Source organism: Myotis nattereri (genome assembly GCF_964212035.1).
Source record: "Myotis nattereri genome assembly, chromosome: 2".
In the NCBI taxonomy this organism is placed as follows: Eukaryota; Metazoa; Chordata; class Mammalia; order Chiroptera; family Vespertilionidae; genus Myotis; species Myotis nattereri.
The window spans coordinates 170,527,024-170,549,842 of record NC_138076.1 but is presented as its reverse complement, the minus strand read 5'-3'; the positions used below and the strand labels follow the sequence as shown (position 1 = coordinate 170,549,842).

At 39.3% G+C, this 22,819-nt stretch overlaps 1 protein-coding gene across 2 annotated transcripts in view; it reads right to left on the bottom strand.

Moving 5' to 3' along the window:
* Positions 1 to 22,819, bottom strand: part of NELL2 (neural EGFL like 2) — a 327,688-nt gene that overhangs the window by 146,738 nt on the left and 158,131 nt on the right. The gene's annotated exons all lie outside the window — the stretch shown is intronic.

Genomic DNA, 22,819 nt, shown 5'->3' with positions numbered 1-22,819 from the left:
AGTAACTTTTGCCAGCATGTGAAACCCTCTCTTATAATCTTCCATTTACATTTTTTTTCTTAATATCGACTTTTTTATTTTTCAGATAAATTCAGTGTAGGTACATCTTAGATAAATAAATAATTTTACATAACATGTATACATTAAAAATAAATGTATTTTTCATCACCACATACTGTGCTTTTGTCGCTCGAATGAATTTTATTATTTCTTCAAGGTTCTTCACATACGTACACCTTAAGAGATATCAAGTAGGTGTAACATGTTCTCAAAAAATTAGGGTTGGAACGCAGGAGAATTTTGAGTCAGAGATTTTGTTGGTTTTAGCACGCACTCACAAAAAGGTTGCCCACCCCTGTTCTAGAGTTTCTCATAATTTTCTTTGGTAGGGAGTAACAATAGTTACTAATTGAAAAGCATTTTTAAAAAGTATCCAAGTGCTGGCCAGTTTGACTCAGTCAATAGAGCATTGGCCTGAGGACTGAAGGGTCCTGGGTTCGACCCCAGTCAAAGGCACGTACCAGGTTGTGGGCTCAATCCCCAGTTGGGCGTGCAAGAGGCAGCCTATCAATGATTCCCATCATTGATGTTTCTATTTCTCTCTTCCTCTCCCTTCCTCTCTGAAATCCATAAAAATATGTTAAAAGTTTTTTTTAAAAAAGGTATTCAAAACATCTTTAATAGGAATGTTTGGTGTTCAAATGACAGAAACTATAAAAGTTTTTCCAGCAGCTCTTTCTGAGGTTTCAAACATGTCTACGTATTTCAACTTGCAGCATTCTAAATATAATTGGAAATTTCCAGTGCATTCATCTACCTGTGTGTGATTAACAGAATCAGAAGTACAGATTGGGCTGCCTTACAGTCTTGGAAGCTTCTATTACTGAGGCTATCATATATTATTTTTTGATTCACTGGCTGTTCTGTACACTTGGTGAGACCCTGCAAGAGGTGAATAAAATATTCAATATACACTAGGACTTCAATAACTTCACTTAGAGATATGAAACCAATAACATGTAGCTTATTAGAGATACAAGTAGAGATACAGCTATCCCAGTAAATGTCAGGACAGAGATGAAATTACAATGTAGAGACCTGATATAAATGAGAAACTGTAAAATAAGGTATCATAGTGAAGAACTTCTATATTAATTCATACACCAAGTTTTGAGTATAAAGACTTACAAATGTTAAGCCATAATAGGCACTAGTACTAATTGGGAAGAATGTGAATTTTGACAATAAAACTGTCACCATTTTATAGCACCTCTATGCATGGAACATAAAGTATTTTACAAATATTTTTTTATTATGTAAAACTCTTAATTAAGGGCCTTAATGCATTGACCAGGCAAGGTTATTCTCCACCAGAAGTCTGCTTCCTCAAATCCTTGTGACGAATTCATAAAGTAACGTTGTCCTCATTTGTACTATTAAGAGAAATGGATCAATTACAGGACATAGCCAGGTGGGCCACTACCGAAGAAGTCGTGCTATTCATATAACTTCAACTATGCTCCCAGTCCAGAGAGCATCAAAAGAAATAATTGACACAACCACAGGAAGCCATATTTTAGAGTCAGAGGTCTCTTGGCAATCATCTGAGCTAACTACATTATTTTTTTTTACAGATGGAAAAACTAAGACCTAGAGCAGTAGTTCTCAACCTTCCGGCCCTTTAAATACAGTTCCTCATGTTGTGTCCCAAGCATAAAATTATTTTCGTTGCTACTTCATAACTGTAATGTTGCTACTGTTATGAATCATAATGTAAATATCTGATATGCAGGATGGTCTTAGGCGACCCCTGTGAAAGGGTCCTTCAACCGCCAAAGGGGTCACGACCCACAGGTTGAGAACCGCTGAAGAGACTCAATTTTCCACTCAACTTTTAAATGAAAGTCCAAACAATAAATTCCAAACCTCTTAGCATACAAAGCTCTTCCCAGTTTAACTCTTATTTTTCCATCTTTGTATCTTATGACCTCCATCTCCTTTTCCCCCTCAGTGCTCTGGGCACACTGAGCTTCTGATTATTCCCTGAATGGGCCATGTTCTTGCATAACTATGGGCCTTGGCTTATGCTTTCTCTCTACTCCTTCTCAGCCTACTACAACCCAGTGGCTCTGGTCCACCGGTGCACGCATCTGTCAGAAATCTGTTTAAATGTCTCTCTGTGAAAACTTCCCTAATGAAGTAAAATGCTCCCTAGGCACTGTTCCCTTGGAGGTTTGTAAATGTTTACATTTTAGATCCATCCATTTTACGTTTTTAATTTTTGTGAGCCTCTTCTCCCCAATAAGCCATATACTCCTCGAGGGCAGGGATCATCTGTTTACGTTTGTTAACTCTGACTGCACATTACTTTATCTAGGATGCTTTTTAGAAACAATGGTTCTTGGGTCAACTCCCAACCCCCCACTCCATCCAAATTCTGATTTAATTCTCATGGTGAAACACCGGCAATTTTTTAAAATATTCTCCATAATGAATCTAATGCAGGAGCCAGCAAAATTTTTCAGTAAAGAGTCAGATGCTAGATATGTTAGGCTTTAGGAATCATCGGATCTCTGTTGCAACTTATTAACTTCATTGTTGTAGCATGAAAGCAACCATAGACAATATGTACATAGTGTTCTAATAAAATGTTATTTATAAAAACATATGGGGAATAAAATTTGGCAAGCAGACCACAATTTGATTAGCCCCGGACTAATGCATAACCGTGTTAAGAAGCACTGAGAATTTAATTCATTTTTGTATCCACAATACCTTGTAAGGTGTCTAGGACATTATGGGGTCAATAAATGTTACAGGATGAATGAATAAATGCTTCAAGGCTAGCTTAAGGAAGACCTAAGAACGGCTCTCAGATTTTCTGACTTATAGGATAATATTCTTTTCATGATAACATGCTACTTCTCAATGTTTGCACTGCTCTGCAAGGAAAATACCACATTCAATTACAGTCTGAAAATTAAACTACAAGCAACCTGGGGGAATATGATGAAAAACTCATTTGCTTCCAGGGTCTTAAGATCATAATAGGAATGATGGGATTATCTATGTGTTCAGCTTGATCAATAGACTTTAACCCCACTCCTCTGAGAGGGTGCTGTGGAGAAAAGGAAGCTACTGAGAGCCATGGCAGGAGTCCTCTGGGCTTATGCTTGGGAGCTGGAGGGATGGCCATGAAGCTCACGTGCACAAAGGCATGAAGAGTTCACCTTTGGGGATAAAACAACCAAGAATAATGAACATGACTCAGTGAAGACACCTTGGTTCTCAGAGGGAAGAATTACTGAATACACTGTGGAATCTGCTCAGAAGAGTAGTTCCTGTGAGAGGCCACAGACCCTAGGGGAGTGAAGGAAGTGGCTTCAGTGCCTAGAGCAGGGCTAATCCTGGAGGAGGGAGCTTTAATTATTTAAGGCACTGCACCTCTCTCTAGACCAAGTACGTCAAACTCGCAGCCCGCGGGCCACATGTGGCCCACAATGAATATTTTTGTGGCCCAGCCAATATAACGGTATATAAGAAACGTTTTAATAAACATTTGTAACTTAATTTTTACAAACTACAACATTTGCTAATGACTGGTTACTATAATCATGTTGCATTCATTTCCCTTACACACCTTACGCACAGGCGCACCATTTCTCTCCACTGATACTAACAACGAATATTTTAGCAGCCGATTGCCACATCATTAGTCCTGGACCTACTTGCTTGGTGTGTGCAACAGGAAATATTTCACTTTCGGAGAACAAGAAAAATAGGTTTATTTGCATTACGCTTATAAATTTGTGCAGGTATTTGGTGTCTGGTAAGTTAATGTTCAAGAAAAAATATTAATTTTTATTAAAATGTCCTATTATTTTATGTTAATGATTACTCATTTATTTCAGCCCTTTGTAGTCAGCATGTCTCTATTGAAATAAACCTACATTTCTATGAAAATTGAAGCTTTTGTTTTTTTGTGGCCCACATAAACTTAAACCTTGTTTACTTGGCCCGTGTTAGCCTTTGAGTTTGACATGCTTGCTCTAGGCAGTCTCCTAAGGAAAGACACCTAGCCCAGCAGGAGTAGCTACCAAAAGTGGAAAACCAAACTCATGAGTATAGGACGCATCCGCATCTTTTCCAAGAATACTACAGGAGCGGGAACGTGGACAGTAGTGCATCCTATAGGAGGAGATGGGGAAAAGACACAGTGACTTAGGATTATTTCTGTTAATGTGACCCTAGTTACAGCCACACGCTATTGGAGAAGTTGGTTTATAGGAATAATTTGCTATAGGGTAACACTCTGTTTGTTGTTGGGTCTACATGTTGGGAGACACTGCGCTACCAGTTTCCTTTTGTAAATGTTTCCTTTTTAAGCTAACATATGGTCAGAGAAAATGCAAAGTTGGGTCATAAACAAAAACAAGGGACCTAGTTAATGTGAAGCCTTTTAGGAACTTGAAGGATCTAGATCAGACAGAAATATTGGATCCAAGACCAAAAGATATGAAATGTCATGCCTATTTCTTAAAGCACTATTGTGAGGGGAAAATAAGTAAAATACCAAAACATATCATCTCAACACTGTACACCTAATCACCAATTGCCTTGTTAAATTTCTCATGCCCAATCTTCAGAAAAAGAACTCCCAAAGAGCCACATTTACATACCACAACTGCAAAGCTACATAAATGTCATTTCCACTGACATAGGCAGATATCGCAGGCACAAAAATGGCAAAACTAAAAAGGAAGCTGATGTAAAATCACGTTCAAACTTAGTCCAGGGTCTATTTTAGTTCCAAATCCCAATTCAAAAACGTAGTCAAATTTTCAGAGTTCGATTCAGTTCTCTACACTTTATTGAATGCTTCTCTGCCCCAGTCTTTCCTGGACTTGGGTCATACTGACGACCCTAAGAGTTAGAACTACAACACAGGTGGGTAGCATGGGGAACTGAGTGTGCTTCCATATAACTTTCTCTTAAGCAGAGAGAACTGCACCAAGTTGGAAAGGGTTGCCACAGAAGATATCTTCCTGCCAAATATTCAAACGTGAATTGGATGTGCTATAGAGATAACAGCAAAGGGTGCTTTCACTGGACCATGTGGCTTTTACCATCTGTTCAAAATTTAGTACAGAGAGAGTTAAAGCACAGACCCTGTCTTGAAAGGGTTTATAATCCAGGAAACAGTAATATCACCACCATCATCATCCAGTTTGGAGCATTCTGCATTTTCAGCCTGCATTTTAGAGAGCAATATCTCTAGAGATTCATGGCTCCTTGGAAACAGAGTTTGGCATAGTCAAATAAGGCTCAGGACCATTATACTACTGTACTCCCCCCTCACACCCCTTCTTAAATTCACAATGAACATGAGCCAATTACAGCTCTGGAATATCTAGTTTTTCTTTAAAAAGTTAATTTATTTATTCAACAAGTATATAATGGACATGCACCATGCCCAAGTTCTACATTAGGCAACAGGCAAATTCTAGCTGGAGAAATAATACTTAAATGACAACGTTATAAAGTGATACATACTATACAACAGGAACATATACGAAGTGCATTAAATGGGCAGCAACCAACTTTTTTAAATCACAGTGCTTGTTTGTTCTGAGCACCTATTAATGTAGAACACATTTGGGAATTTATATTTGGTGATATAAATCATTTTATAATTTTTCCTTCCCCCAACCTGAGGAGCTGATACCAAAATTAAGAAGCCAGAACATAATTACATAAATAACATCATGAGGTGGTTTATGTTAAGTGAGACAAACAAAGAAAGAAAAAGAAATGAATAGAGAAGAAAAGAAAAGAAAAAAGCATGCACTACAAGGAGTGGTGGTATTTAGAGGAAGGTTGGTGACTAGGGCATAGACATTTGACGGGAGAAGCAGGGCTTGAGGTGGATTTTGAAGTAGGCTTAAGGCGACAGATTTGCACAAAGTTGGAGGGGCTGCCACAGAAGAGAATTTCCTGTCAAAGTGAGATGCTCAAAGATGAGTGGGAGTACTGAAGAGACTCAAGTCTAGTGTAGCCGGCACAAGCAGGAGCATATAAAATGTTGAGAAACTGAATCTTCCGTCTGATTGGAGTTTGCGCAGAAAGAAGAAATGGAAATACAGTTATGGGATAAGAGGTACAATGTGCATACACATAATTATACAACAAATATGAGGAAGGTTTAATATTTACTCTGATATAAAGACATTAACACATTTAGAAGAAAGGGAGTAGGGAAATGGCACAGAAAAATAAATCTCACAAGAGTTGGTAAGTTGGTGCAATCGTGGAGTTGATAAGAGAGGTACAATCAAGGAGAGAAGAATGTTGATAAATGAATAAAAGTCTGAGTCTTAGGTGGTTACTAAATTAAAGACTTAGTTCTCCATATTACTTATCAATGTCTGAAAATATCCAAAGTCACCTATTAAATTATTTGTTAATATGTCTGTTATCTATAATAATAAATGCGTAACATGCTAATTAGACCGGATGAAGCCAGAGCTGTGAGGGAAGCCTCGGTCCTGGGTCTGGGGTACCAGAGGGAAGCTGGTGTCAGCAGCCAGGGGAAGGAAGGCCTACTCTTGCACAAATTTCATGCATAGGGCCTCTAGTCTATTTATATTGAAATATAAGATTCAGGAGGATCTGTTCTAGAACAATGGCTGGCTCTCACGAAGTATCTGCTGAATTAATCCTTTCATGGCTTTTTATCTAGAAGGGAAAAAATAAGTATCCTTATTCATACTAGTCTGACCCGGAGTTCAACTTGGCAGTACAACCTTCTTCCCAGTACATAGCTACTCCTACATGGGCTTTTTGTGGGAACAGTGAACATAAGCCATGGTGATGAAATAGTCTTGCATAGTGGAAACACTGCAGTGGGCATAAAGAAACTTAGATCCCAGTCCTTGGCTCTGTTATAAACCTGACAGGCACTTCACTGTCTGGACATTAATTCCGTTATCTACAACAGCACAGACTGCACATTCCCATCATTACCAGTCCTCATGCTTCAGTATGAGGTTGCAGTAGGGAATCTGATTCTCCAGAAACCTGTAGGATGCACAGTCATACTCCACCAAACTTAAAAAGCAGAAGTAAACAGTATCTCTTCTACCTGAACAACTTCTCTTGCCTCAGGATAATTCAAGCTGATCTACTTTAAAACAGAAATTTATACATTTATAAATTCCCTTTTATCCTATCTGAAAGCTGAGGCCAACTTTGTAATTATTGCAGATCACCGATTTTCAGATCTGGAAGGAACTTTAGAAATCATCTAACCGAACCCCAGTCATTTATGATGGACGAAATGGAGGCAAAGATGCCAGAGACAAACTAAAGAGATAGCAGGGATCCTATCACGACACTTTTGTGAGTCACATTAAAAACTTCGGACTTCATCCCAATGTGAGATAGGAAAGCTTTTAGGAAAGGAATATTTGAATTAGATCTGTGTTTTTTTAATACCCTCTTAGAGCAAAAGTAAAACAGTTAACGATTGGCAATCATAATGAGAACGCTGTTTCCAGACCCCAGGTGCCAAATTAATATTCCTTTTGGCCTACTGGTCTCCACACTAGCTGTAGAGGCAGTGGGCACACATGCTCCCTCTCTTCTGTGTTTCTGCCACACAACCTAGCTAGCTCCCCCATAATGCCTTTTTTACTGATGCCATTAGAAAAAAGCATGCTGTGTTTCTAAGGCACAGCATTTATCTCATTTTGCCCTGTAAAGAAATTATATTAATATGTTGATGAACACTAATGCCTTCTTGCTCAGCCAATAAAATCATGCAGCTCAACTGCAAGAATTCCACATACAGAAGACCTAATACCGATCAGTATGGGTTATTGCTAAGTGTTGGCTGTGGAAAACTGGCATGGCAAAGTTGGCAAAGAGATCAATAAAAAAAGGCTAAGTTCTGAGAAATAAAATTTGGAAAAAAATTGAGACAAACATTTGGGAAGATAAGAGTATTTTTTAAAGATAAAAAATTAGCAAATGTAAATAGGCTGCTCAGTGAAAAATCAGTAAAGAATAAATTAAAATGTCATTTACAAATAAGCTAACATTTAAAGGAATTGCCAGTAACCATTTTTTAAATCAGTTTTTAATACATCATATGTGCACAGGGAATACAATTTTACAGACACAATAGAATGCACAATAAAAATAAGTCTGACTCTTAGCCACTCAGTTCTCCCACTCCCAATCCCTGAAGCAACCACTGTTACCAATTTCCAGTGCAGTCTTCCAGAGATATTCTACACCCATAGAAGCACATGCATGGGGGGGGGGGCGGGAGGAGGGGGACGGTGTTGGGCTTCACCTCTGAAGAATGTTATGTAGTCAAATGAGGTGACATGAGTTGCTAAGCAAGACCTGGATTAGAAAAGAGCAAAACTGAAAGCTAGGAGGAAGCTCGCTTAATAATCTGGGTTCCTATATCTGTGGACAGTATATTATAGTTAAATATACAGAGAGTGTGACAGATTCAAAATATATATGTCTGGGATCTACAATTGATTGCACTTTCAGATTGACTGGATACCTACAGATGAGGGAGGGAAGCTCCCAATGATAACATCCTCCTTACTTAACAACTGGGTGGATCTCTAATGTGGGGAACGGGAGGAATATATGTGGGTGACAGAGAAGGATGGTTTTAGTTGTGTTGAATTTGAGCATATGGAAGTTGGAATTATGGCATATCCAAGTAGGAGTGTCCAAGAGGTAGTTGTGGGCCTGGAGTTCAGGAGAGAGAGATAGGACTGGAGGTCAAAATTTGGGAGTCTTAAGTACAGAGAATGCAACTAAAACAATGGTCTTACACAACATCACCCAGGGAGAAGGTACAGAATGAGAAGGAAAAAATTAATATGGAGCCCTGAGGAACTTCAGCGTTTAAGGGGCAACTAAAGAGAGGAGACTGAGAAAGATGGCTCAGACAGGTAGCAGCAAAATTAGAAGAGTGTTGAGAGCAGACAAATGTCAAAATAGTGGTTGACTCCCACCTTTTCAATAAACCTTCTATATTTGAGGAAATCCCCATCTCCCCAAGAAAAAGGTCACAACTGAAATTTTCAGTGTACTTGGCAGCTAGGATTGCAGTCAGGAGCACTCAGGCAAAGCCAGCTCAGCAGAGAACTCATGACTAAGCAAGGCTGTGAGATCTTCCAGCAGGTGCAGTGGAGAAAGCAGTCAGCACTGAGGGTGGTAGCAGTGGCCTGGCTTCTGGAGTCCAGTCCTGGGCATCATCAGTGAAAAACATGCAATGTCTGTGTGACTTGTGTTGTCAACACTAAGAGGCCAGGGTAGCGGGATTTGTGCCCATGTGTGATCGGTGTCGCCTTAGTTGAACATCATCTAAACTGCCCTCCCATATATATTGTGAGCCACCTAACATCCCTCAATATATTCCTTTTCTGTTTAAATTGCAAGAGAGAATTCTGTTGTTTGCAACTCTGATCCCTGATCAATACAATGTAGTACCATGAAGGGAAGGTAAATAAGTGTTTGAAGGAGGGAGTGATCAATAGAATTAATTGCTGCCTAGAGGTCAAGCAAGATACAGATGAAAGATGTCTGATTTAACAATATAGTTAGAAGCTATCTGTGACCTTGGTGAGAGTAGTTTGGAGGGGATACGATATGAAAAATCTAGATGGAAGTGGGTTAAAGAGAGCACATAGCTTGAAGAAATGGAGACACTGAAAGTAGATCACACCTTTAAAAAATGTGGCTATAAAGAGGAAGAGGAGTGATAACACAATAGCTAGAAGGAGATGCAGGTTTAGGGGAAACCTTGATCATATTTAAATGCTGACTGGAGGGCGCTGGCTGGCGTGGCTTAGTTGGTTGGAGCGTCATCCCATACACCAAAAGGTCATGGGTTTGATTCCCAGTCAGGGCACATGCCCAGGTTTCGGGTTCCATTCCCAGTCGGGTGCGTGCAGGAGGCAACCAACTGATGTTTCACTTTCATAGCAATGTTTTTCTTTCTCTTGCTCTCCCTTCCTCTCTCTCTAAATATCAATTTTTTAAAAAAGCATATCCTTGAGGATTAAAAAAAATTAAATGCTGATGGGAGGGAGTGAATAGAAAGATGCTGAGAGGATAATAGGTGGCAAGTTTCCTCTGAAGACAGGAAGAAATGGGATTCAGTACTCAGATGGACCCATTACTCCTAGGAGGAGTGGTATCTATTCCACTGACACTAGGGAGAGGGAAGTAAGGGTTAGTTTGAAGCATCTGGGTTTATGTAATGGGAGCAGGAGGATGAGGAAGTTACTGTTCCTGTTTTATGTTTTGTCGGTAAAGAAGGTATCTTCTGAGAGCAGAAGAATGGGTAGAACCAAAGATTTACAGGAAATGGTAAATGTTTGAAATAATCATTGTAGGAAAGAACAGGAAACTGAGCTGGGATGCATACTAAAATACTTCAGCAGAGTACAGCCCCCAGCTAAGGTTGCTAACCATGAGCAGGTCTATCACGTGACATTTCCATAGCACTTGATTCTTATAGTGCATGTTCATATGTATGACATGTTAATTTTCACAATAACCCTATGACCTGCAGAAAATAGATAGAGTTACCCCTTCTCACAGTCAAGGAACCTGTTCAAAGTTGAGAAGTTTCACAAATGGTTGCTGTAAGCTCGTGATTGGCAAGCCTAGAATAGAACCACTCCATATAACCCCTGTTCCTCCACAATCTGGTCCCTATCTTTGCAGTTAAGTCTAAGAACACTCGTGGATAAAAGCCTGCTGTTGCAGAAAAACTCCAAAACATGTCTTGCTCTTTATCTTCTCTGCCAATCCAAATTGTATTCGCTCAAGACCCAGATGAAGTCCCAATTCCTCCACAATATCTCCCTAACCTCCGGGCCATGGGGATTCCATCTGCTTCTACTTCTGCACTTTTTGTCAGTGCTTATTCATGGCTAGTTAGTGAACTGTTTTGGCTGAATCCAACTTGCTTGAAATTAAGGAACAGACAGGCTCATTTGAAAGATTGCCTTGTCGTGTTGAATTTGAAAATTCATCAAGTTGAATAGCCTTCTTTCCAAGAAGGCAGATTAGTATTTTCAAATATTAAAAACTAATTTAATAAATATATATTTACTTTGCCAGAAAACACGGGTTTTACTCATTACAATATCCAAATCGCTGCCTATTCAGAGTTATTAGATTAGTCTAAACATTACTTCAGTCTTTGCATGAAAGATATGGAGCCACTCCAGTTTCCAATGGCTTGTGTAGCCATAAATCACTGACTAAGGTGCACTGCTACATTTGCCAATGTTAATCGATGTTTAATGTTGATTAGGAGGTATAACCTCACAGCTCAGTATCAACAAACACATGTTCTACAATTTCAATTCCACTTCTTCACCATCACATTCTTATTTAAGGATATGAACACTTTGTAAAAATATATTTGGGAGCACATTCTTCATATTAAAGAAAAAAATTACTTGAGGGAAATTTAAAATGGAATAAAAGGGAAAAACAAAAATATTTTTATGTATTATTAAAATCCCAGGGATCTATTTTTATATCATACCAATGAATAAGAGATGTGATTTAGTACCATAATGTGCTTGCCTCTTAACCAAAGTTTCATGTTCAATCAATGTAGCACCAGCTTCCTATGGTCCAAATGCATGGGCTCCTTTTTGCTCAGGAATAGTCATTTGCCTAAATAAGCCAAGTCATTCCCCATCACATAACTAAAATCTCTCACTCCTCTCTGTCACATTCATTTAGTGTGTCCCACAATCTGCAGGGGAATAAGTTTTCCCCTAAAAAAATGTTCTTGTTTCTATTCATAATATTAATAACAAAACTAACATTTTCTTCAATGTCTGATGCTTTGGCCATACCATTTCATTTATCTTCACAGCATCACATGTGCCAACAGGTCCCAAACATCATCTCAAGACCATTGGATCAACATTTGAATTGTTTTATTTGTGCAATACTGATATAGTTCTGGCTATCCTGTTTTCCTCCCATTAATCATGCTCCAAGTTCCACTGCCTATCTCCAAGTCCTTTATTCATATATCCTTAATGCACATGATAATCTTGTTTTATATTGAAGTTGGTTCTTCTTTTTGAAAGCTAATGAATACATACAGGGAGGGAGAGAATGGTAAAAGGAATGCTAATAGTTGTGCTTCATTTCAAGCCAAGCATTTGTTAAATTGACTTCAACACTTTTTAACAAATATAACTAGGACAGATGACTTGAAATCTTGGAAGGCAAGACAAGAGCCGGTATTTATAATTTAATATCTAAGTTATACTTGACCTTAAACTTAATGGAGTTACAAAAATATGTTTTTCATCAATTAAATTATTAAAAATTTTAATCATATGATGCCTCTTTTCACTTCAAATTAATTCTTTTCCAGGGAGAGAAATAATTTTCATTTATCTAGTGCAAAAATGATAATGAACTGCTGCTTCACCTAAGACACCTGCAATTAATTTAAAATGAATTGTTTAATTCTAAGCAGAAATTTTCTCCCTGATAATGATAAACAGGGACATGCATATGTAATTATCAAGTATTTTAATCTGTTATGCATTTACAGAAAAATAACATAAATCCCATCGTTACATTTAAAATCTTATCACATAATTTGCAAGTGAGGAAAAATAATACCTACTCTATATTGAAGAACTGGTTAGAATATTATTCGGACCAGAAAGGAATTAGGCATGAAGTGATTTGGTTCTGGAAATAAACCATGGTAACTTAGTTACTGAAGTAGCCAGAGATCTTATTATAATTGGCTTAAAATAGAAAATAATATTATTATATGGACCCTAATTGTATTGTTACCTAAAGTTTTCAATATATTAATGGTGTAATATCTTAGTTCCAAAAATAAATGCATGTTGCATTAATTGACTGCTATACTGGTAGTAATAAATATACCTAAGAAACACAGTTTAATCACAAATTTTTACCAAGGATTTATTTTTCTGGAAGTCAATTTCACATACTTAATCTCATTTATCCTCCACTCTCCATCAACCTCATGAGACACATTCTCCCCATTTAATAAGTGAGGCTCAGAGATATTGATTTGCACAAATTCCCAGTTAGCAGAGGTAAGAATAAAATTCAAATCTTTTGCATAATGTTCTTTCCATAACATCAGAACTTCCCCCATTTGTCAAAAACGGAAAGATTTTTATTTGATCGATTAAATAATTTACATTAATTTGTCTATTAAATCCCAAAATTTCTTCTGACGTCTATTTTAAAAAATAATGGCAGGTGGTTGCACATATAAATCTACAAAGTATCCACCTAGGTACCAGAATGACTCTTTGTGCACAGGGAATATATACAAACAAAATAAGTACTTGGTCTGATCTGCTTTTCAGCATTGAAACAATTGACTAGCAATGGGTAGTAATTATAAATGCTTGTTTAACACTGACAGACAGTGTTTCCATCATATCATACTACAAAGAAATGCAAAGGCGACCAATTTGGTGAGCATGGTGAGGACAAAGAAAACTTAAGATCATGCCAGAAAGTCAGTAATGCTATAGGGTATGGACACAAATGTCCTTGGCTCTGATGAATCTGAGGCCTCCCTTCAACATCTCGCCAGCTACTTCTGAGTGTACCCTGGGCGTTTCTCCGGGCTCAGGAATACATCAACACACACTTACCATCACAGCCCACAACCCTGTCCCCGGGCATCCCCTGAGCCTTCTCCATGTTCTCTGTGTCTCTGCTAAAGCTAGTACATAGCTCTGTGTCCCTCTTTTGGTCCCTTTCAAAGAAGCTCCCTTCCCCAAAGCTACAAAACTCTGAGACATCACCATGCAGCATTATTTCCAGTCTTCCCAGCAAGTCCAGAGCTACTCAAAAATAAACAAAATAAAAAAAGCCCTATCTAATTTTGTTTTGTTCTTTGGGACCTATGCCCTATGGAAGCCTTGTTTCTATCTATATATACAAAAGGCTAAAGGACAGACCGACCATTTGGCTGGTAGGTATGACACGCACTGACCACCAGGGGCAGACACTCAACGCAGGAGCTGCCAAGCGACAGCGACTTTGCAGACTGCCCTCTCACACTCCAGGACCGCTCAGGGGATGTTGGAGAGCCGGTTTTGGTCCAATCCCCACAGGCCAGGCTGAGGGTCCCCACCTGCCGGGGTCACTCCGTAGATGCCCTTTGAGCCACAGACATCCTTTGAGTCGCAGCACCGCCCCAGGTGCACCTGGCCAAGGAGGGACCGTGGGATGTTGGCTCCAAGGCATGTCTGGCCCCTCTTGACCAGTCCTGACCCACCAGCCACCTTTCTAATTAATTTCCTTTCAATGTGCACGAATCTGTGCACTGGGCCACTAATCCTAAATATAAGAGTTTATCCTCTTCCCCATCATCACATTATGTCTCTCCCTTCACTCAATGTGAAAACCAGCCCAAAGGCCCAAGCAGTCCTTACATGCTTGTACACAAACTTCTCTTCATTCTTGGCATGAAACCAAAATCCCTAAAGATAATCAAATAATATAAACAGATACTGGGGGTAGGTGTCATGCTCACATGTAGCCATGTTTTTAGTTTTTTAATCAGGTGATGTTTATTTTTTTAATTTTTTAAAAAAATCTTTATTGTTGAAAGTATTACATATGTCCCCTTTTCCCCCCACTGACCTCTTCTAGCCCACCCCCACTCCCACCCCAGGTCTTCACCACCTTATTGTCTGTGTCCATGTGTGATGCAAATATGCCATTTAACCATGTTTTTATTCTTTAGTTAGCTTATACCAATGTTTCTCAACTAGAAACAATTTTGCCCTCCAGGACAAAATTTGACAATGTCTGAAGACATTTTCATTATCACAACTGGGGTAGGAGGGGGCGGGGAGGTGGACACAGGTGTGCTACTGGCATCTGGTGGGCAGAGGCCAGGGAGGCGAAACGTGCTAAAATGCACAGGGCAGCACAGCATGAATTCTCCAGCCCAAAATGTGAATAGGGCCAAGGCTGGGAAACCCTGGTTTAAACCAACACCGCTGTGATACACAGGATTATATGACCAAACAGGCTCAACAATTCACCTTCTAGACAGGAGCACTTTAACTAAAAACTAAAAAAAGGAAACAATTTTTGAAAGTTCATCCTTAGAAGGATGTCAATATAAATTAGAAGAGTCTTTTTCCAAATTTAATGTACACAATCACCTGTGAAGCTTGTAAAAATACAGATTTTTGAGACCCAATCTTGACATCCCTAAGAAAAATTAAGGTTGCACCAGGAATATGCATTTTCAGCAGGCTCCTTGGGTGATGTTGATGCAGCTTGAATCACACTCTAAGAAACCAGACTGAGGACACCACACTGTATCTTGACAAAAATAAACTGAGACTGTGAACGCTGAAATTCCTCTCCACGTGAGCATATGGCGGAGAAACACTGGATAGCTACCAAATCATTAAGATGATAAATTAATAAATGCTAGGCCTTATCCAGGGCTCTTCACATTTTCTGAGGTGTAAGAATCACCTGGAGATCTTGTTAACATGCGGATTCTGATTCAGTAGGTCTGAGACAAAGCTTGAGATCCTGTGTTTCTAACCAGCTCTCAGATGTGATGATCTATATTGCTGGTTCTTCTTAGACCAGCATGCTGAGGACTAAGGTCCTAAAAACTCCCAAAAGAGTATAAGGACCAGGACTAGTAATTTTAACAAAGCACAAAAACATCAATCACAATTCTCATTTCTCTCTGTGTCTAGAAAATGGACATTGACTTTAAATGTCACCTTCAGTAGAAAATCAGCTCCATGAGAGCAAGTGCTTAATTGGCTTTGCTCATGGCTGTGTGACCAGTACCCACTCAAGGCCTAGCATATAGTATATACTCAACAAATACTGTGAATCAATGAATGCTGAACAAAGATTCTCTATGTGAAGTCTAATGATAGAAGCCAATCATAAATCAAAATTCCAAGAAGAGCCTATGGATCCATCTCAGAGAGAAAAAAAAGTGCTTGTTCTTAACCCTATTTAATACACGATGTATCATTAATTGATGACTGATTTATGATTTATTTTCTATTCATCATCTGAAGTGATCATAAACTCCCACAGACTTCTACGAGTATTTTCTAGAGGAATGCATTCTTTGGGGTGGAGAGGAGAAATCACAGCTAATCATGAAAGTCACACAACTACAATGTTTTGTTTCAAAAGAATAGTATATGGGTAGCCTTGATTTCTTCAACTTTCTTTGCATGAGAACCTCTTTCTTTATTTAAAATTGATTTCAGAGAAGAAGGGAGAGAGATAGAAATATCAATGATGAGAGAGAATCATTGATTGGCTGCCTCCTGCACACCCCCCACTGGGGATCGAGCCCACAACCCGGGCATGTGCCCTGACCGGAAATCGAACCACAGCCTCCTGGTTCATAGGTTGATACTCAGCCACTGAGCCATGCCAGCTGGGCCTATGCCTCTTTCTTAACTTGTAACTATGATGGTGATTTCATATGTCAACTTGAAGAGGCCATGGGGTAGCAAAGCATTTGGTCAGACCTCATTCTAGGTGTGTCTGTGAGGGTGCTTCTGGATGAGATTATCATTTAAGTTGGTAGACTGAGTAAAGCAGATTGCCCTCCCTAAAGTGGGTGAGTCCTATCCAATCAGTCCAAAACCTGAATAGAACAAAAGGTCTGAGTAAGAGGGAAACTGCCTGGTTAGCTGGGAGATTGGTCTTGCCCTGTCCTCGGGCTGGAACTTACACCATGGGCTCTCCTGATTCTCAGGTCTTTGGACTTTGCTGAAATTATATCACTGGCTCTCCTGGGAATCCTGCTGACTGTAAATCATGGGACTTCTCAGCCTCCACAATCACATAAACCCAGTTCTTATTATCTATCTATCATCTATCTATCAATCAACCAATCTGTCTATCTATCTATCTATCTATCTATCTATCATCTATCTATTTCCATTTCTATATCTCCATCTATCTACTAGATGCCTGGTGCATGAAAATTCATATACTGGAGGGGGTGGGGTTACTCCGCCTGGCCTGCTCCCTCTCACAGTCTGGGAGCCCTCAGGGGCAGGAGGTGACCTGGTGATCAGGAGAAAGCGACACCCCCATCACACCTCTGCTGCTGCCACTGCCGGCAGTGCAAGCCTTGCCGGCCCTGGTTACCTGAGCCTCGAGCAGCCCTGGGCGGCTGGACAGCCAACACCCAAGGCTTGCCTGCACCTCGGGCATCGGCTGGGCAGCCGACATCCGAGGCTTGCCTGCGCCTCGGGCTGGCCCTGGGCAGCTGCGGGGCTGAAGGTGGGTCCAGCTGCACCATGTGCCTGCCACCCTTCTGGCATGGCTGAAAGGACTGGGGGACTTTGGCAGAACTGAGGGGATTGGGCACGGCCATCTTGTGGCTATGGGCACTGCCATCTTTGTGATGGTATGATGGTCAATTTGCATACTCCCTCTTTATGAGATAGGATATACAGTAGTCCCCCTTATCTGTGGGTGATATGTTCCAAGACCCCCAGTGAATGAATTCCTGAAATCACAGACAGTACCTATACACATATATCTGTGATAAATTTTAACTTATAAATTAGGCAATTCACAGATAAAAGATTTGTTCTTAGCAACATCGGCATATAATTTTTTTCCCTTTCCTTATTAGGTTAAGAGCTTTCACCTTTCACATTAAAGTAAGCACTTTACAGCTTCTCTTTGACATATCTGAATTGCCAGCAACTTAAACTTGTACTTTGGGGTCATTATTAAGTAAAACTAGAGGTGTAGTGCACGTATTCATGCACCAGTGGGGTCCCTTGGCCTGGTCTGCGGGATCAGGCTGAAACCGGCTCTCCAACATCCCCCAAGGGTGCACAATCAGGTCCAGGGAGGGATGTGGGACGTTGGCCAGCTGGGGAGGGACCGTGGGGGTGCTCCAGGGTGTGTCCGGCCCATCTCGCTCAGTCCCAATCGCCTGGACCGCAGCAGCAAGCCAACCTACCAGTTGGAGTGTCTGCCCCCTGGTGGTCAGTGCACATCATAGCAAGCAGTTGAGTGGCCTTAGCATATCATTAGCATATTATGCTTTGATTGGTTGAACTGATGACTGCACACTTAGCATATTAGGCTTTTATTAGATAGGATAAGGGTTACTTGAACACAAGCACTGCAACGCCATGACAGTAGATATGAAACCCAGACAACTATGAAGTGACTAAATGGGCAGGTGTTGGACAAAGGGATGACTCATGTCCAGGGCAGGACACCTAGGGATTTCATCACACTACTCAGAATGGGGCTCAATATAAAATGTATAAATTGTTTCTTTCTGGAATTTCCCATTTAATATTTTCCAACCATGGTTGACTGAGTAACTGAAACCATGAAAAACGAAACTGCAGAAAAGGGGCAAGTGCTGTATGTCCTTATGGCTCTCTTTTTCTGGAGAACCCTCATTAATACAGCAACCTTGGACTTTTTAAATTTAAGACACTCTACCAGAACACACCACCTAGAGTGCATCATTAACCATAGTTTTGAAAGCTACAGTGTCTGCTAGAATTCCCTAATTAATCCCACAGGGCTCTGTCCTCTGGTTATTTATCCCCACTCTGTTAAACATGCCTCCCATGAGCTCCAGGGGGGGACTTGTGTGCTGGGTTTAGAATTAAAAAAAAAAATGAACTCATTCCACATTCTTCCCTTCATATCTCTTGGGGCAACTCTGTAAGGCTATTACTCATCTTACTCTTGAAGAAATCCTCTCAGAATAGCCCTGTATCCATAGTTAATTATATGCAGATACTGGCTACATCAGGAATTCATCACTAAACTAATTGGGAGAGAGAGAGAGAGAGAGAGAGAGAGAGAGAGAGAGAGAGAGAGAGAGAAGTAGTGGGAGGGAGGGAGATGAGTGGAAGGGAGGAAAGACAAGGACAAAGGGTGGGATGGTGACAAGGAGGGAGGGAGGGAGGGAGGGCAAGGACAGGAGGGGAAGAGAGAGGGAGTGTGTTTTCCTATTGTCTTCCTGTGTGGGTTATTTATCATGGGCTAAGCTCATTACAGTTTCTGTAATACCATTGAGATGCTTTCTGGATGGAATAGAGAGATTTTTTTCTTTTTCTTTTCAGAAACATTCAATTTTTGAAGCCCATTAACTGCTTTAAAAAAATGTTTGTCTAAAGAAAAATCTGAATACAACTTTTATTTATCAAAACAAGAATTAGCTTAATTATATAATGAGTAAATTAAAAGTAGTAAACATTTTAAAACATCTAATTTAAAGATAGATGCCATAAATTTGAACCCTGGGTTTACTGTTTATTGTCTTGATAAATGATTTGGGGCTAATCATTTCATTTCCAAGCTCTTCAGCTTTCTGAACCACAAAACAGGAGATTCTAATCATGTCTCCATCATAGGATTGCTGGATGAAATAAGATGAATGAATGTAAAAGGCATTTTAAATACCTCTAAAAGAAACATATGATTATTAGAAATTGGTGGTATTTTTCATTATAGCCTTAATGACAAACAATAGCAGGACAGGAGAATCAAAATAGAAGCAGAGAAATTGCATGTTTCCATTAAGATCTATATTCACATTACTACATGGGCTAGAATCTTGAAATTCAGAACAAGAAAAAAGGTAGACAAGATATCATTAGCTAATGGACTGCATTAAAAAGGCAGAAATGAGGTAGGAGGAGACAATATTTCTTTTGATTCAATGGATTAAAAAAGAATAAAATAGGTATTGTGGTCCTTTTACTATGCATGCCATTTATCAGTATACATATAATTTAATAAATAATGACTGTTATAAGTGAATAAATTCTTTTTTTTTGTACTACTCAAAATAAATTATAAGGCCAATACATACCAGTTTAAAACAACTGAATCCCTTTTTAACTATAAAAATCAATATGGCAATTAGACTTTTTTACACAATATCAGCTCATTCACTAAGTTCAATTCTTGTCCTCAAAAATTCTTTGGTGGTAAGGTAGCCTAAAGGAACCCATCTGTTCCGCATATCTAAGCATTTCAAACAATCAATAAACAAATATATCTTTTTTTTAGTTGCAAAACCTATTTATTTCCCATCACCATTTATTCCCCTATACCCTCTTCCACCTCCACCCCCTGCCCCCCACCACACTGTTGTCCCTGTCTATAAGTTATTTCTCTTTTTTTTCTTTTTTGTTCAACCCCACCCCCCACCCGCCACATCCCCACCACCACCCTCCACCACCAGAGCTGTCTACCTACTCTCTATGTATGATTCTGTCTCTATTTTGCTTGTTTGTTCACTTTGTTTATTGAATTCTATATATGTGTGAAATCATATGGTACGTTAAAATGGCTATGGTACATTTACACAATGAAATACTACTCATCTGTCAAAAGGAAGAAAATTTTACCATTTGCAATGGATGGACCTGGAGAACATTATGCTAAATGAAACAAGCCAGTCAGAGAAAGACAAGTACCATAAACAAATGTATCTTAAACTCTACTTGTCTCTCTCTATTTTACAAGTTAGGAACAATTCAAGAAAAATAAACAATCTATGACATCAAGACACATATTATAGGTGGGAGAAATATATATCAATACATATATATGAAACCCTTAATAAATAATATTGTACATAATTATATATATAACAACTGGACAATACAGAACAAGCTACTAATTCTTCAGTCAGACAAAATTTAAAATTTGATTTGAGAAATTAAATCTATGTTCACTTAATCTATCAAGAAAATCCTCAAGGAAAAAATAAAAATTAAGCAGTCCAGAAGGATAATTAAATCATGGATGGTTAAACCAAGAAGCAAAAAGTATTTCTTTCAGATTGCATTCATTTGCTAGGGCTACCATGAAGTACCACAAACTGGTGGCCATAGCAACAGAAATTTGTCTCACAAATCTATAGGCTAATGGTCCAAAATCAGGGGGTCCGAGGGCTGGTTCCTTCTGAGGGCTATGAAGGAGAATTTGTTCCATGCCTCTTGCTTAACTTTGATGCTTTGCTGGAAATCTTTGGTGTTCCTTGGCTTATAGGCACATCAACCTGATCTCTGCCTTCACAATATGATCATGGCACCTCTCTGCTTAAAACCTGTCACTGGCTTCCCCTTGTTCTTATCAGGAAACCTCAGTCTTTATCGTGTCCTTTAATTCCCTGCTTCCCACCTTCAGTCTCATCAGGTACCTCTTCCTTGCTCTCTGCCATCTGTCAGTTCTTACAAAGTCCTTCTCTCTACCTAGAGGCCTTTAGACACGCTGATTATTCCACCTAGGAAATTCCCTTCTTTCCCACTCTTACTTATGTGCCTGGCTGATTTTTACTTACTCCTCAGATTTCAGAAAAACAAAAAACAAAAACATCTTTTCTTCAAGCACTACCACCCACCCAGATCAGACCCCTGTTAACCTGTTTCTCTTCCAGGGCATTTGCCGCATGTGCAATTCAATGTCCTTTGGTGTAATGATCTATTTATTATCTTTCTTGCCTAAAAGAATATCAGTCATTATTATATCTTATTTACTGTTTCACCTCTAGCCTGGCCTTGAACAAAGTAGGTATTCAATGTATATGTGTCAAATGAATAAATGAATTTCAATGTTTCCAGTGTTATCTTAACACGGATCAAGTAAACAGTAAAAATCAATCATTTCAATTAAACAACCCCACGGATTCAGTAAAATGTACATTACTTACAAATTACTACTTGCTCATTTTTGTATATAATGAAAAGGAATATTTCTTAGAGGACCAGAACTCTATAAGACCAGCTGATAGACAGCACGTGCAATTGCATAACATTTTTTTCTAATGTTGCTTCTAAGAAGTCAAAACATCCTTATAGTTAGCAACAACAATAACAAAATAAAACCAAATTTGATCAGAAGACTACAAAGCCTGTTAACATGAGTAACAGAAGATATAATATTAAATGTCTTCATGTATAAAAAATTCAATATCTCTATAATAAACCAAGTTTTTCCATCACTTTCTTAACTTTTGAAGATTACATCCTTAAATGACCAATACATATGATGTAACAATTTACAAACCATTTTTTAGTCTGATCCATTCCAGATGGCTCTACCATGAATATCCTCTCTCCTCCTTCTCTCCCTTATCACTTTCTCAATCCGGGCCACCAATATCTTTGCCTAGACTCCTGCAGTAGCCTTCCAACCAGTCTTCTTGTGGGCAATTCTGTTCTCCCCGCCACATCCAAACCAACATTTCATCGAACACATTGCAGGCAGAACTGTGCTTCCAAGTTTGAGCATGTCATTCCCCTCCTGAGAGTCCTCTTGACATCGTCTTGACCCTGCCTAATTCTTAACTGCCTCTCCTCTGACTTGTCTGCTTCATCACATTATCCTTCTTTCTGTTTCTAGAACAGCCAAGATGGTTCCTACTTAGGGCCTTTTTACCTGCTATTCCTTCTTGTGGGAATGCTCTGTTCTAGATCTTTCAATGTTGCTTCCTTAGCATCAAGTTTCAAGTCAACTGTCAACCTTCCCTCCTCCAGCCTCAGAGGATTTCCCTGACCATCCTACCTAAATTACTCCCCAGTCACTCTCTATCACACCATCCTGTTTCCTCTTCTTCCTATTACTTATTGCTACCTGGAATTGCCTACTCTGTATCAGGAGTTACTCACATAGTCTCTGCCCCCCTCCACTCTACCCCCTACAAAATGTAAGCTCCTGAGCACAGGAAATGTATGAG